Raw genomic sequence first — 16,380 nt, 5'->3', positions numbered from 1 at the left:
AGAAGCTATGAATGGCTCATTATACTTATAGTTGCAATAGAAATAGCAGGTAGAGTAGGCCTCTCAAATTATGGCTTATTTGACCCCAAAAGGTCATTTGACCATTCTATGGAAAAACAGCAACTGTATTAAGACAATCTCATTTCAAACCTCAAGAGGCCTAGCAAGGGGTATATGTGTGTGTTACTTATATGCCTATGTAGAAATTAACTATTTAATACAGTGATTACAACAATATTTAGTTAACTTTAAAAAAAACTCACCTACTTTATTAAAACTCTTTATTATGTTGGCTATGTTAGTTTTGCCAGTAGTGCACTTTTATAAATGTAGCTTATTCCCTGAAATAATATATTGGGTTACAGTTCCTTACTCTATATCAGGACAGGAGCAGTTCAAAAGTGGGGACCCTCATGTGCTGCCACTGCTATGCTCCCCCCCTTTAGCTTTGTGTCCTCCATAGACTCTGTACTGTTCGAAAGTCTGCTACATATGTGCAGATCTCCAAGGTAATATACCCAATGTTTTCTGTAGTGCGCATGTGCAAATCGCCAGAAACATGGTACCTGGGCTCTGTTCCCAGTGATATCTGCGGCGCCATTGGAGAGGTAAGTATTGTGAATGGGTGCAGGGTATGCTGTGTGCAATAACATGAGCCAATAGTTTGGCTTTGCTCAAAAGGTGGATCCTGATCTATTTAAAAATTGAGCTAGAACTTAGGGGGTCATTCAGACCCGCTCGCAAGCGCAGGACGCTCGCAAGCGGTTCGATGTTCCCCCACTGCGCATGCGCACGACGGAGGGAGCTCCGTCGTGCGCATGCACGAGACCCGGCGAGCAACGGGCTCTCCATCGCTCCGGGTCTCGCACCAAAGGGGCCGTGCTGTCGATGTTGATTGACAGCACGCCCCCTTTGGTGGGCGTGCCAGGGGCGTGGCTGCCAGACGCAGGCGTTCCCATGGGAACGCCTACCGTCTGAAGCCGGCCCCACTGACATCACTAGTGATGTCAGTGGGAGTGATTTTGGCTCTGATAGAGCCAAAATCACTCCAGGGCTTGCGGCAGCGAGACCCTACCGCAGGGTCCCCGTCGCAAGCCCGATGGTCACGATGGTAAAGACCATCGCGACCATCATCATGGATGTTCGCATATGCTGTGGGTGGTCACCCACAGCTATGCGAGCGGCCAGGAGGCCGTTCCATTTTCATGGAGGAGGGCCCTGATTCAGAGCAAGCGCTCTAGTCAGAGCGTTCGGCTCTGAATCAGGTCCTTACTTCACTTCACTGGCGCTTAATATGTCTTGTTTTTTTTTACGTTGGATATTTTGTCATTTAAACTCTGCAACCAAAAACTAAGCTCTTTGAATAAAATCAAATAGTTTGCAATGTACGGTAATTAAGTGCAGTTTGTATTTAAATATATTTTTTAAATCCCCTAGATGCAAATTTCATACAGTTTGGATACAAAGTTTAATCAAAATAAATTATAATACATTTTTGCAAAATTTCCAACTATGCTGAATTGCTTGTGTCTTGTAAGAAACATCTTGTTTAGGATTTATTAGAGGTCATTTACAAATTGATTAGTTTGTGTAGGTATAGTGTATAAACAGATTTATATGACTTGATTGTGCAAATGTTCCTGCCAAAGGGCAGAGGTTTATAGTGCAAGTCATGATGAAGTAAGGAGAGTGTAGGTGCCCCAATGCATCTACTTTTGTGGCCATATATAAGGGTTACGTAAGCAAACTTGATGGGTATTAAGGGGCATTGGGGGGTCCTGGACAATTTGGAGGGTCTGAAAACATGTGGGGGACACTGATGGTATGTGGGGGAGGTTGATAGTGTGGCAGGTCTGATGACATGTGGTGATGTCTGATGGGCATATAAGGGGCATTGTGGGCGGTCTGATGGGCATGCGGTAGGGGTTTGATGGGGATATAAGGTGCATGTTTGGACTCCTGATGGTCATTAAAGTGGCATAGGAGAGTCTTATGGCATGTGTAGGGAGTCTAATGGTTTGTGGAGGGTCTGATGGCATGATGGCATGTGGGGAAGGGGTTGATGGTGTGTTTGAAGGGAATGTGGTAATTTGCAACTTCTTTTCTCCATAGCAATTGTGAATATTGTGCCAGCATAATCAAACACGAAGAGTTAGACTATTTGAACACTGGAAACAGCAGAGCTAATTTGATTATATTTGTGAACATTTTCATACAGTATGTCACAAGATTTGACTGCATGTTGGGAGGTCTGATGGCATGTGGGTGTATATAATGGGCATATATGGGGAATTGTTGGAGTTCTGATTACATGTTGAAGGGTGTGTCGAAGGGTGTGATGGTCATGTAAACAGCATGAGGAGAATACGATGGCATGTAATAGACATGTGGGAAGGTCTGATGGCATGTAAGGGCTTGTGTGGAAGCCTGATGGGCTTACATAGAAACATAGAATATGACGGCAGATAAGAACCACTTGGCCCATCTAGTCTGCACCATTTTTAAACATATTGTTACCTCAACCCTTATTGATCCTTACTTCTTCTGAAGGAAATCCTATTGTCTATCCCATGCATGTTTAAATTGCTGTACTGTCTTAGCCTCTACCACCTCTAATGGGAGGCTATTCCACTTGTACACTACCCTTTCCGTGAAGTAATTTTTCCTCAAATTTCCCCGGAACCTACCACCCTACAGTTTCAGTACATGTCCTCTTGTTCTAATACTTCTTATAATACTTATTTGAACATTTCTATCATGTCCCCCGTTTCCCTCCTCTGCTCCAAACTATACATATTAAGATCTTTTAGTCTTTCCTGGTACGTTTTGTGGTGTAGACCTTGCACCATTTTAGTTGCCCTTCTTTGTACAGTCTCTAATGTATTAATATCCTTCTGGAGATATGGCCTACAGAACTGAACACAGTATTCGAGATGAGGACGTACCAATGACCTATACAGTGGTATTATCACTTCTTTCTTTCTGCTACTAATTCCTCTCCCTATGCAACCAAGCATCTGTCTTGCCTTCCTCACTGCATTGGCGATTGTAATGGGCAAGTGGTGGGGCTGATGGCTTGTGAGTTTCTGTAGTGCACTTCACCATTTACAACATTTTTGTTTTCTGGTTTAATAGCAACTGTGAATAGTCAGACTTTTAGACACTGGACACAGCAGTAAGGTAAGAGCTCAGCTAATATGATGATTTTTGTGAACATTTTGATTAGTGGGGGGTCTAATGGCATTTAGGAATGTGTTGGGATTTCTGTGGGGCATGTAGCTGACATGTAGTAGATCTGCTGGCATGTGGGGAGGTGTAAGAAGATCTATGGGGTATTAAGGGTCATGTGGAGAGGTTATGATGGCATTTGGGAAGGTGTAGAGAGATCTGAGTGGCATGTAAGGGGCATGTGAGGAGGACTGATGGCATGTGGAGATTTTTGCTTTATGAGATACACCTAAAGTGTCTAGGCTGCTTTTACTGTTCAAATAAAATTGTCCAAATACAGCGCAACATATGTGATGTTCTGCACCAAGATTTGGATGCTGTGTTGAATCCAAGATATGCTACCAAAAACCAGGGATTCTAAGTCCTCAAGGGGAAGTTATTTTGGGGAAGGTTTAAGGTGCCATTATGATATCTATGATCTATACTTTGTTTTCCTCAGATGTGTAGTGGAACTCAAAAGAAAAAAAGAAAATATAGTGTACACTGTGCGAGTGATAATATACTTGGAGGTATACCTACTGTTTGACTGTATGAGTGATAATATACTTGGAGGGTATGCATCTGGCATCCCGGCAGTCGGGATGCCGACGCTTACATTACCGGCTCCAGAATACCGAAGCCTGTCAGAATCCCGGTGCCAGCAAGCTGACCACCTGGATGCCGAAGGTAAGTAACGGGGTTGGGGAAGGGTTAGGTTTAGGGGTTAGGGTTAGGCACTAGTGGAAGGGTTAGGGTTAGACACTAAGGGGGAGGGTTAGGTTTAGGTTGCAGGGAGGGGGAGGTTAGGTTCGGCACTGGGGGGAGGTTAGGATTAGGCACCAAAGAGGGAGGGTTAGGGTAGGGAGAGAGGGAGGGTTAGCATACTGACCTCGGTATGTTAACCCTGTCGGGATCCCGACCACCACTTGGAGGTATACTTACCATTAGGTGGAGGGTAACCAGCGTTGAGAAACTTGCGCCATTGCCTGTGATGATTGCTTAGTAACTGTTCGGCAACTGATCGGCTTGCTTCTGTCAGTACTTTGGTCAAGTCACTCAAGGAAGATTAAATGAAATCCAACATTGTGTATTCCATGTGATAACCAGTCACTTTTTTGTAATAGATAGGTACTCACCTCCTGGTAGATATTATCACGCCTTGATCAATTATTGATATCTCTCGATGTCCGTCGGATTTGTAGTTCATATCCCAGAGATAGATGAGGTTAATTCTGGTGGTTGGGAGTAAGTGTAAATTATACCTATTGTAAGGTGCAAGTGATACCGGTTCAAGAACTTTATCATGGAACTCTTTAGATTAATGAGCATGTAATCGGCATGTGCGGAGGACTGATGTCATGTGGAGATGTTTAATAGCTTTATAAAATGTGTTTTTTTTTTTCATTTCTGACCACGTGGCTACACTTGCTTTATAGCAAAGGTTCCCAAACTCGGTCCGCAAGGCACCCTAACAAGCCAGGTTTTAAGGATATCGATGCTTGACCATAGATGAATTCATTAGTTCCTCAGTCAGTTTGATTTAACCACCTGTGCTCAACCATAGATATCTCTAAGATTGTAACTGTTGTGGTGCCTTGAGGACCGCATTTGGGAACCTCTGCTTTATAGCTTACACCTAGAGTATCTAGGTTACATGTACTTTTTATGTATCATTGCTCAATTATAGCTCAGCTTTGCAGGTGGTGAATAGTATCTGTATCTTTTCCAAACAAAGCCCCAATTCCAGATCCAGTCAATCAACAACTGAGCTTAAGACATGAACAGCAGCATCAGGTAGTCAAAGCTGCAAGAACAGGTAGAAGAGAGCAGCACTCTTTGACACTATCCCAATTCTGGTGGTGCAGCACCACTATCATTTCCTGGAGTGCTGTCTACTCTCTCTCTCTTTCTCACTGTGGGTCTCATTCAGAGGTGCCCACCATTTGAATGCAATGCTAATGTTCATGTATTTCAGAGATTATTTGCTACTGCACATGTGCAAAACGTCCTGAAAACCTCTATGGCGCATGTGTTCAGTGGCGTAACGTGGGGCTGGCAATGCGGGGGGCGCCACCGGCCATGGTACAGGCCCGCCCTAATCACTCAGTGTAGTGCAGACCACAATGAGTGCGGTCCGCACTACACAGTTACACACACATCGCTGCTGGCGCTACGGTGATGTGTGTGTTTCAGCAGCCAATGAGAGTCAGACAGACTCTCATTGGCTGCTGTGCCCACTGCCAGAGCCGGGCTGGAGCTCACTCATGAGCTCCGCCTTCCGGCTCCTGCAGTGGGCGATGGGAGAGCGGGAGGACGGAGGAGCAGACAGCAGCGGGCGAAGCAGTAGCGGGGATTCAGGTAAGTCAGTGAGTGTTTTGTGTGTGTATGTCATTCTTTGTCTGTTTTGCACTACTGTCTGGGGGCACTGAATAGGGAGGACCACTATGGGGGCACTGTATAAGGGGCACTTCTGAGGACCTGCATAAGGGGAACCAATACTGGGGGTACTGTATAAGGTGCACTACTGGGGGCCTGCATAAGAGGGACTACTACTGGGAGCACTGCATAGGGAGATCACTACTGGGGGCACTGTATAAGGGAACCACTACTGGGGGCCTGCATAAGGTGACCACTACTGGGGGCCTGCATAACAGGGAACACTACTAGGGGTACTGTATAAGGGGCACTACTGGGGGCCTGCATAAGAGGGACCACTACTGGGGGCACTGCATACTGGGAGTACTGTATAAGTAGCACTACTGGGGGCCTGCATAAGAGGGACCACTACTGGGGGCACTGCATACTGGGGGTACTATATAAGGGGCACTACTGGGGGCCTGCATAAGGAGGACCACTACTGGGGGCACTGCATAGGGGGGACTGTATAAGGGGCACTGCATAGGGGGCACAGTATAAGGGTGCGTTACTAGGGGCACTATATAAAGGGCACTACTACATGGGGCACTGCTACTGGGGACATTGCATAAAGGGCACTACTACAGTGGGCATTGCAAGAGGGGCACTACTACTCGGGGCAATACGGTGCAAGAAAGGGGTGTGTGTCATGTTGACAAGCCCCATTTTTCAGTGGACTTGCCCCTTGTGGCATGTGACCACAGCGATTTTTTTCACCGCACGCGCCTTCAGGCATCAAATGGGGGGGGGGCTCCATTTTCCATATTGCCCTGGGCTCCAAATACCCTAGTTACGCCACTGCATGTGTTACACAAAATGTACGCTCAGCTATTCTATTGAGATAAGGAGAGATGGTATAAAAAATGGGGAGGCAAAGTGATCGGCATTCCTGGGTGGTGTTTCATGGGCATGCTATTGGAGTGTTGCAGGAGTGTCAGTGAATTGTCTGCATTCTCAGATGCAAAGCTGCAGCCACAGAGGCCAGATTCAGATGGAGAAACTGCAGCTGCCACAGGGTGTTACAGCATGCAGAGATGCTGAAAGTGGGCGTCTCAGTGCTTGCTCAGTCAGACGCTGGCTACTACAGTAGGGGAGGGCTGATACTAGTATTTGCATATTATCATTGCAAACAGACGCACCAGCTTTCACAGCAATGGCCACCTCTGAATCAGGCCCAGTGGCAAATGCAGAATTTCTAGAGGGGGGTTTCCAAATGCATGATTTTAGCGTGAGCGTGGCCAGTCCATGAAGAGAGTATAATTAGTAATTAACCAGCTTCAACATGCATCATACAAAGTGCTTTGTGTGTCATAATTCCAGCATATACAGGACCAGCGATCACAGTAAGCCATTAAACGCGGCGGTAGGGCCATCTTGCCTGGCTGACACATATTAAAAAATCCACAGGTGGTGCTAATTATTTCATTTGTGAGACTGAGAAGAACATGCAGCACTAGTAACATTCTGTTATATTACTATTTCTATTGTGGTCATGGTGTGGGCTGGGGATGGGGGTTTCCAGGCAACTGGAACCCCCCCTGCGTTTGCCTATGAGGCCCTGTATATACAGTATAGTGAGTTTTATTTTGATGTAACATTTACACTTTTGCATAGAATGCCTCTACACACATTACTATACACTAAATAGAAGAATGACAGTGAACAGAATGATGGAAAATGTGCACCTACTTGGATCTTATCCTATTTATTTTAGTAAGGAAATTAAATCCTTTTCAATCCTTTTAAGAGCTTGGCAACTAGAACTGAGCTGTCATATGTGAACAGCAGCTGAAAGGGTGCAACTATGCTACAGAACAACACAACTGTAGCCTTGGAATTTTCAGGAAGCGACCCTAAAAATATTATTGTCCTGGGCTTCCAGCATCCAGCTTATATGCTTCTTTCATTACCCTGAAATTCCAGAACTACATGTGGAACAGTAACATTTACAGTATAATGGATGGCAACTGCTTAGAAATGGAATATTCCAAATTAATACACAATTACATCTGAGGCTGAATATTAATTGCTAAATTAAATAAAAATTACTTCAAATTATTATTATTATTATTATTATTATTATTTATATAATGCTACTTTGCAGATATCTGAAGCCATACCTCATTACAAAGGTGACTAAAGGGTAACCATAGCCAATATAACTGAAGCTGTGTACACACTATACGATGTCTGTATCCAGTGACGGTACGGCGCGATGGAACGATACACTACATGATCACTGGACGCAGTGATTCAGTGTCAGAGCTGGAGCGGTAGCCGGAAACAAGATGGAAAAAAACGACAACTGGGAGATAGATGACTTTGAGCCAGAGGAGCCAAATTCTGGATTTGTGATATAGTGTACTACCGTGCGACATATAGTTCAATGCTGCATTTAGCGGCATGGCGCTGTTCATTGCATAGCCCCATCTGCTGTGCAGCACAGCAGATGGGACAATGCGATGAATAACCACTGTGCATGCACGATCGGGCATGCACACTATACGATCTGCTCTATATATCATTCCGACCTGTGTTGGAATTATATATTGTGAGATGGGTCGCATAGTTTGTGTCCTCTTACATCTTGCAACTATTTTAATGTTATATGTCAATAAAACTCCTGTGTATTTTTTATTACAATTAGCAATATACATCTCTGTGTCCCAAAAATGACCATGATGTCTAATAATAATAATAATAATAATAATACAATGGATATATTATACGTCAACCTTGGCATTCTAAATTAACAAGACACCTACAAAAATTCTCATGTAATTTAGAATGTCAGTGGCGTAAATCTTGTACTCCAAGTGACTTCCTCACATATAAGACTATCTACCATTCTGATCATAATGCTTTGGACACTGCCAAACAAACATATTTCCAATCTCTCATCTCTGCCCAAGCCTCTAACCCAAGCATCTTTTTAATACATTTAAATCACTTCTTACCTCTCTCTCACCCAACCCACCTGCTACTATCACGTCTATCAGTGCACAAGATCTTGCTTCCTATTTCAAGGACAAGATTCAGAATATCCGAAATGAAATGGTATGCTCTTCCCCAGCCAGTGACCTGCTCAATTCCTTACCTGAACCTTCTGGCACATTCTCTTCATTTGACCCCACAAATGAAGATGAAGTAGCTACACTCTTGTCATCCTCCTACTCTACTACCTCTCCTATGGATCCTATACCCTTACAAATCAGTAAATATCTGTCTCCTGTGCTCATCTCACCTTTAACTAAAATCTGTAATCTCTCTCTCTCTACTGGTATCTTTTCATCACTGTTCAAGAATGCGGTGATTACTCCCATTTTGAAAAAACTAAATTCTGACCCTAACTCTCTCAAATTACCATTGCAGCTCCCAGCTCCCATGCCCCTCCAAGCTACTGGAGAGACTTGCCTACACTCGCCTCACACACTTTCTTAACTCACACAACTTATTGGACCAACTTCAGTCCAGCTTTCGTTCCCAACACTCCACAGAGACAGCACTGACTAAGGTAGTGAATGATCTGGTCACTACAAAGTCTAAGGGCCATTACTCATTTCTTATTCTTCTAGATCTCTCTACTGCCTTTGACACTATTGACCACTCTCTTCTCATACAAACACTACAATCCCTAGGTCTTCAGGACACAACCCTTTCTTGGTTCTCATCCTACCTATCTAATCGCTCTTTCACTAACCTCTCCAATCTGGCTGGACCAATTTGCAATATGAAGCGCCTATCCTTGTGTATCAACACCTATTTCCCTATAGATTTTAAGCTTGCGAGCAGGGCCCTCTTAATTTTATGCCTGTCTGTTACTACCCAGTTTTGTTCTGTTAATGTTGTTTCCATTTGTAAAGTGCAAAGGAATATGCTGTGCTATGCTGTTTTCTGCCCCTTGCATGGTGGAAACAGCATCCCGCCGGGCACTTATGTCAGGGAATGGCGGTTCTTCCAACTAAACACCATGTTTAAGGCGCGAGAACGGGCATTCTCCGACATAACAGTGTGCTGAATTGAACAGCTCCGGGAGCTCCTTCCCAGCACTATTCAATTTGCTTTGAATTGAATTCCTCCCATGGTGAGTAACAGGATCATTCATATTTTCACTTAAATTATTACTGCAGTAGGTGTGGTTACAGATGATTGGAATATACTTATCATTGAAGAACCATGACCTTATTTGTCCACTTAGCAAGTCTTCTAAACAATTTTTTCAATGTAAAACTGCAATAAATTTTAAACAACACGGGAGAACCCTCATCCTTGACAAAGTGTCCAAAAACTGAAACGCATTGGCGAGTACCACGAGCACGATCGGAAAGAAGGAGGTGATGTCAGAATATAGCGTACACAGCCAGACAGACGCCGCACGCAAAGAATCTACCAGCCGGGAGATGAAAGGTGAAAACAAGGTAGCAGAGTTAGGGAAAGTTAGACAGAATGCCTTCTAATAACCCAGCATCATCGGGCATCAGCAGAATGTTTCACGTTAGTCGTTAATACCGTCGACATACAGAGACTCTTGGTTATCAACACCTCATCACCGCAATTAGGGGGAGATGTACTAAGCTCTGAAAAGTGATAAACTGCAAAGTGATAAATGACCAGCCTCTCAGCTCCCAACTGTCATGTTACAGGCTGTGTTTGAGAAATGACAGTTGGGAGCTGATTGACTGGTGGTTTATCGCTCTCCAGTTTATCACTTTTCAGAGCTTAGTACATCTGGCCCCTAGTCTATTTTGGTTCTAACTTAAACATTTATTCTTACTAACAGTATTGCATATATGTTTCATCTATATTTAATATATAAAAGTGCTCTATTTTACATATCAAAACTGCAATAAATGTTTAATTTGTGACAGCGATATACTTGAAAGAAAACAATGAACTACAAGTAGCTGCATACTGTATATCCACAAACAATATTTCATCACCATGAGCAGGATTGCAATAATAATGATCGACTTATATATAGAATTGTAGTAAAAAAAAATTGCTGGTTAACTGTGATGTGTGACTGTATACATTAAAAAAAAGGCCTAAAAACTATTTTATATAAATAAATGAACCTATTGTACCGATGATATTGTGTGGCAGTGACTGCTTTGAATTGCAAAGTGGCAGTCCCTCCTTTCTCTATAGCATTGTGCGTTCACCAGTTGTAACTTCAAGTACTGCATGTTATGTTCTGGGTTGCTTGTGGACCCGGGGTGGTAGCAGGAGCGATCACAGAAGCAGATTTGAAAATAAAACTAGGATTTTTAATAAGTGCTTGAGTAGACATATAATGTGGCAGTAAATAAAAGTCCAGGAAAATATAAATGTGCACAAGAGTTCTGTGGTGGGAGCAAAATGGTTAATGTCCAGGTAGAAACAATTAGAGCAGTCCAGGTGTGCAGGTAGTGAAACTGAAAATAATCAAGCCAGGTTTGCAGGTAGTGAACTGAAAATAATCAAGCCAGGTTTGCAGATAGTTAACTGAAGCGCAGGATGTCAGCAGGCTCAGGCACTCAGGTATGGGCAAGGGTGATGAAGGTAGCGGGGTAGTCCAGTGGGAACTAGGAGCTGACAGGCAGACTGGCAGACAACGAATTTACAGGAAAGCACAGAGAACTCCCTCTCAGCTAGGCTGAGATACACGTTGCACTGGCAAAGAAGGAAGGCACTGACCCTTCCTAAATACCCCATGCCGTGCTGTTACTGGCCGAAGGGAACATGTGACTCACCAGGATTGGCCAGCCTCATCACATGGCCAGAAGGCAAGATGGCGGCACCCATGCCAAACGGAACGGAGACGCCGCCAGGCCTCACCAGCGCAGAGTGACAACAGGGCCGCACAACAAGCACGCAGCCAAAGCCCCCCGCCAGACACCAGCTCCGCCACCAGACAGCCCGCGCCTCAACGACCTCACAGGTAACACCCGCCTAGCGCCATACTAAAATACCCTGGCCGTGACAGTACCCCCCCCTTTTGGGGTGGCCTCAGGACACTCACCAGGCTTCTCCGGATGGGCAGAATGGAATCTCCTGATGAGCATGGGAGCGTGGACATCACGAGCATTGGTCCAGTAACGTTCCTCTGGTCCGTAACCTTTCCAGTCCAACAAATACTGAAGATGACCTCTGCGCAGACGAGAGTCCAAGATCTGGGCGACTTCAACTCAACTCCTCTCTCCGTCTGGACTCGAGAAGAAGAAGGTAGAGCATTATGGAACTTATTCAGGACTAGGGGCTTTAATAAGGAAACATGGAAGGAATTGGGATTTTTTAGTTATGGTGGTAACTGTAAATGGTAGGCCACTGGATTAATGACTTCTGTTATGGTGAAGGGACCGATGAAGCGGGGTGCGAATTTCATAGACGGAACTCTTAGACGAAGGTTCCGAGTAGACAACCAGACCTGGTTTCCTACTTGCATGCGTGGAACTATTCTACGCTTCTTATCGGCCTGGGTCTTATAGCGAGAGGATGCCTTCAACAAATCAGACCGTACTTGAGTCCAGATGGCAGCAAAATTCCGCACCGTGTCCTCCACGGCCGGAACATCAAAAACAGGCAGGCTTCGGAATTCGGGAACACGAGGATGAAGGCCATATACAACCTGAAATGGGGTTTGGTTAGTTGACGAGTGGTAGGAAGCATTATGTGCAAACTCAGCCCACGGCAGCAAGGCAGCCCAATTGTCCTGGGAAGATGACATAAAAATTCTTAAGAAAGTCTCTAGATCTTGATTAACTCTCTCGGTGGAGCCGTTGCTTTGCGGATGGTAGGCCGTGGAAAAGTTTAACTTCACTTGAAGAACAGAACACAAAGCCCTCCAGAATTTTGCAGTAAACTGCACACCACGGTCAGAGACAATTTCAGCAGGAAGGCCATGTAGATGAAATATGTGTTGGACAAACAACTGTGCCAGGTCAGGGGCAGAAGGTAACTTCTTCAACGGTATATAGTGGACCATCTTAGAAAATTGGTCTATTACAACCCAGATAGTGTTGAAACCTTGAGAGACTGGCAGGACTGTGACGAAATCCATGGAGAGATGCGTCCATGGACGTGATGGAGTAGGTAATGGAAGCAATTCCCCAGCTGGAGCTTGTCGTGATGATTTATGCTGGGCACAGGAGGAGCAGGAAGAGATAAACTCCATTATATCTACCTTCATAGAAGGCCACCAATAGTGTTTTTTCAGGAACTCCAAGGTCTTCCGAGTGCCTGAGTGCCCTGCGAAGCGAGAGGAATGTGCCCAGGTGAAAAGCTGCTTCCTTAATTCCGGGGCCACAAATGATTTTCCCGTAGGAGGCTGAAGTTGTAATGCGGCGAAAACTCTTGATTCCAAGACAGGGGTATTGTTTTGATTTTCAGATTGATCATCACAGAGGAGAGATCTCGATAGGGCATCAGCCTTCTGATTAAGTGCTCCAGACCGGAAGGTCAGGGTGAACTGAAACCTGGCAAAGAATATTGCCCAGCGGGCCAAACGAGGACTCACACATTGGAGGTTTTTGAGAAATAGGAGATTTCTATGGGCCGTAAATACAGTAAATGGAAACTTGGCGCCTTCTAGAAAATATCTCCATTCCTTCAATGCCAACTTTACAGCTAGTAGTTCTTGCTCACCTATGGCGTAGTTCCTTTCAGCAGGAGAGAATTTTTTAGAAAAGAACCCACACGGATGGACTCGGTTGTCCTCATAACGTTGAGACAAGACTGCTCCCACAGCTTCAGATGATGCGTCTACTTCCAACAAAAAAGGCCTGTCCAGATCGGGTTGTCGAAGAACTGGTGCTGAGATAAAGGCCTGTTTTAGAAGATGAAAGGCAGACTCTGCCTCAGGTGACCATTGGGCAGGATTAGCACCTTTGCGGGTCAAGGCTGTAATGGGAGCCAGCAGTGTAGAAAATCCCTTAATGAAGCGTCTATAATAATTTGCGAAGCCCAACAATCTCTGGATGGCCTTCAGTGTCTGAGGTCGGGTCCAATCCAGAATTGCCTGTACCTTCTTGGGGTCCATTTCTAAACTGGAGCCAGATATTACATAGCCGAGAAAAGGTACACTGGGCACTCCAAAGACGCACTTCTCCAGTTTGCAGTAAAGGTGGTTTTCTCTCAAACGGGTCAAAACTTCTTTAACATGTTCTTGATGTTTAGCCACAGAGGGTGAAAAAAATCAGTATGTCATCCAGATAGACAACAACCGAAACATATAACAGATCCCGGAAAATCTCATTAACGAAACTTTGAAAGACAGCAGGGGCATTGCACAATCCAAAAGGCATTACTAAATACTCGAAATGTCCATCTCTGGTATTAAAAGCGGTCTTCCATTCATCGCCAGGATACGAATGAGGTTGTAAGCCCCTCTTAGATCTAATTTCGAAAAAATGACAGAGCCCTTGACCCTATCAAACAACTCAGTAATCAGGGGAAGAGGGTATCGATTCTTTACAGTAATGTCATTAAGGCCTCGATAATTGATACATGGTCTTAGACCACCGTCCTTCTTGCCAACGAAGAAAAGCCCAGCTCCGGCAGGTGAAGTAGAGGGGCGAATGAACCCCTTTGCCAGGTTGTCCCGGATGTATTCGGTCATGGCTTGAATCTCAGGCAAGCACAGCGGATAGGTACGACCATGAGGTGGTATCTTATCAGGTATCAATTCAATTGGACAGTCCCATTCCCTATGAGGGGGTAAGATATTTGCTTGTTCAGAGAAAACATCGGCGAACATCTGATATTCCTTGGGAATGGCAGAAGAAACTAATGGAACTGTCTTTCTCATAGGTTGAATTTTTGGAAGACAGGATTTCTGACAGTCCATACCCCATGACAGAATCTGCATAGAACTCCAATCAATCCTGGCATTATGTTGACGTAACCAGGGTAGACCAAGAACAATTTCTTGAGAGGCCTCTGATATCACCAGGAATTTTAAGGACTCAGAATGAAGTGCCCCAATTCGGACCAATACTGGTTGAGTCTCTTTGGTGACTATCCCATTAGTTAGAGGGCGTCCGTCTATATAGGTCAGAGAGATGGCATGGTTGAGAGACAAACAAGGAATCTGAAATTTATCTATGAAGCTAGACGTTATGAAATTTCCGGCTGCTCCCGAGTCACGTAGAGCAGTAGCAAGACAGGTTTGGGTTTAAGATCCAAGGCTAGGGTAATCGTGAAATCTTTAATTTTTGGAGACGCGTTCATAACTCCTAACTTGATGTCTCCAGGGTCAGTTAGGATTTGGCATTTCCCGGTTTACGGGGGCAGGAGATCAGCAGGTGACCGGACTCTCCGCAGTACAGACAGAGGTTCTTTTGCATTCTTCTCTGACGTTCTTCTTTAGAGAGGTGTGTATGATTCACCTGCATAGGCTCCTCTTCAGTAGGGGAAGGAATGGGACGGGTAGAAATGGAGGGGGTAAATGTCCTTTGCCGGTCAGTTCTGTTTTTTTCAGCCTGACATTCCCTGAAGCGTAGATCAACTTTGATACACAACGAAATCATGTCGTTCAGATTAGTAGGAAGCTCTCGAGTGACTAGATCATCCTTTAGTCGGTCTGACAACCCATGCCAGAAGGTCGAGGTGAGGGCTTCCTCATTCCATTTGAGCTCTGATGCTAAAATTTGATATTGCACGGCATATTGACTGACAAGACGGACCCCTTGTCTCAGTGTCATGATGTTTGATGATGCTGATACAGTAAGCCCAGGTTCATCGAAAATCCTCCTGAAGGATGACACAAAGCCTGCGTAATTATCCAGCAGCGGATCTGAGCGCTTCCAGAGTGGGGAAGCCCATTCCAAGGCCTGGCCGGATAACAGAGAGACTATATAAGCCACTTTAGTTCTTGCAGTTAGAAAGTTGTCAGGCTGCAGGGTAAAATGTATGTCACACTGATTTAGGAAACCTCGGCAGAGTTTAGGATTGCCGTCAAATTTATTTGGTAAAGGAAGACGTAAGCGGGGAGATGATCTGCCTCCTGTATTCCCAGACGCTGATGCGGATGTAGATGCTGGTACTTCAGGGGTAGAAAAGGAAGTTTGCAAACTATCCTGTCGCTTGGACATCTCTTGCAGAAATTTAGCCATCTGATGCTGCATGTTTTCCAGATTTTCTAAACGACCAGAAATGCACCTGAACAAATCCACTCCTGACTCCTGATCCGTGGCCGGCTCCATGGGGCCAGTGCAAACTGTTATGTTCTGGGTTGCTTGTGGACCCGGGGTGGTAGCAGGAGCGATCACAGAAGCAGATTTGAAAATAAAACTAGGATTTTTAATAAGTGCTTGAGTAGACATATAATGTGGCAGCAAATAAAAGTCCAGGAAAATATAAATGTGCACAAGAGTTCTGTGGTGGGAGCAAAAGGGTTAATGTCCAGGTAGAAACAATTAGAGCAGTCCAGGTGTGCAGGTAGTGAAACTGAAAATAATCAAGCCAGGTTTGCAGGTAGTGAACTGAAAATAATCAAGCCAGGTTTGCAGATAGTTAACTGAAGCGCAGGATGTCAGTAGGCTCAGGCACTCAGGTATGGGCAAGGGTGATGGAGGTAGCGGGGTAGTCCAGTGGGAACTAGGAGCTGACAGGCAGACTGGCAGACAGCGAATTCACAGATACAGGAAAGCACAGAGAACTCCCTCTCAGCTAGGCTGAGATACACGTTGCACTGGCAAATAAGGAAGGCACTGACCCTTCCTAAATACCCCATGCCGTGCTGTTACTGGCCGGAGGGAACATGTGACTCACCAGGATTGG

The sequence above is a fragment of the Taudactylus pleione genome, unplaced genomic scaffold, assembly GCF_031769625.1.
Source record: "Taudactylus pleione unplaced genomic scaffold, aTauple2 ptg000265l, whole genome shotgun sequence".
In the NCBI taxonomy this organism is placed as follows: Eukaryota; Metazoa; Chordata; class Amphibia; order Anura; family Myobatrachidae; genus Taudactylus; species Taudactylus pleione.
The sequence above is the reverse complement of the archived record's forward strand: the minus strand, read 5'-3'. Positions refer to the sequence as shown.